Source organism: Sinocyclocheilus anshuiensis, unplaced genomic scaffold (assembly GCF_001515605.1).
Source record: "Sinocyclocheilus anshuiensis isolate Anshui unplaced genomic scaffold, SAMN03320099.WGS_v1.1 scaffold42, whole genome shotgun sequence".
NCBI classification, from domain to species: Eukaryota; Metazoa; Chordata; class Actinopteri; order Cypriniformes; family Cyprinidae; genus Sinocyclocheilus; species Sinocyclocheilus anshuiensis.
Genome location: NW_015546057.1, coordinates 675855 through 676237, shown reverse-complemented (window position 1 = coordinate 676237; position 383 = coordinate 675855). Strand labels below are relative to the sequence as shown.

Genomic DNA, 383 nt, shown 5'->3' with positions numbered 1-383 from the left:
GGTATTGTTTTTTTAATATTTTTTATTATCTTATATGTGACTCTGGAGCATAAGGGTCCATTTTTTTTAAATTGTGATTTATACATCATGTGAAAGCTGAATAAATAAGCTTTCCATTGATGTATGGTTTGTTAGGATAGGACAAAATTTGGAATCTGAAGGTGCAAAAAAAAATCAAAATACTGTGAAAATCGCCTTTAAAGGGGTCATATGATGTTGCTAAAAATAAAAATTTTGTGTATTTGGTGCAATGAAATGTTTATGCGGTTTAAGGTTCAAAAAACAAAAAAAAAAAATTATTTTCCACATAGAGTACATTATTGTTTCTCCTCTATGCCCCACCTTTCTGAAACGCGTAGATTTTTACAAAGCTCATCGGTCTG

The 383-nt window shown here is 30.0% G+C and overlaps 1 protein-coding gene across 5 annotated transcripts in view; it reads left to right on the top strand.

Annotated features, from left to right (window-relative positions):
- The window catches only part of LOC107699345 (ATP-dependent RNA helicase DDX19B), a 12866-nt gene that overhangs the window by 4045 nt on the left and 8438 nt on the right, over positions 1-383 (top strand). The window lies entirely within an intron of this gene.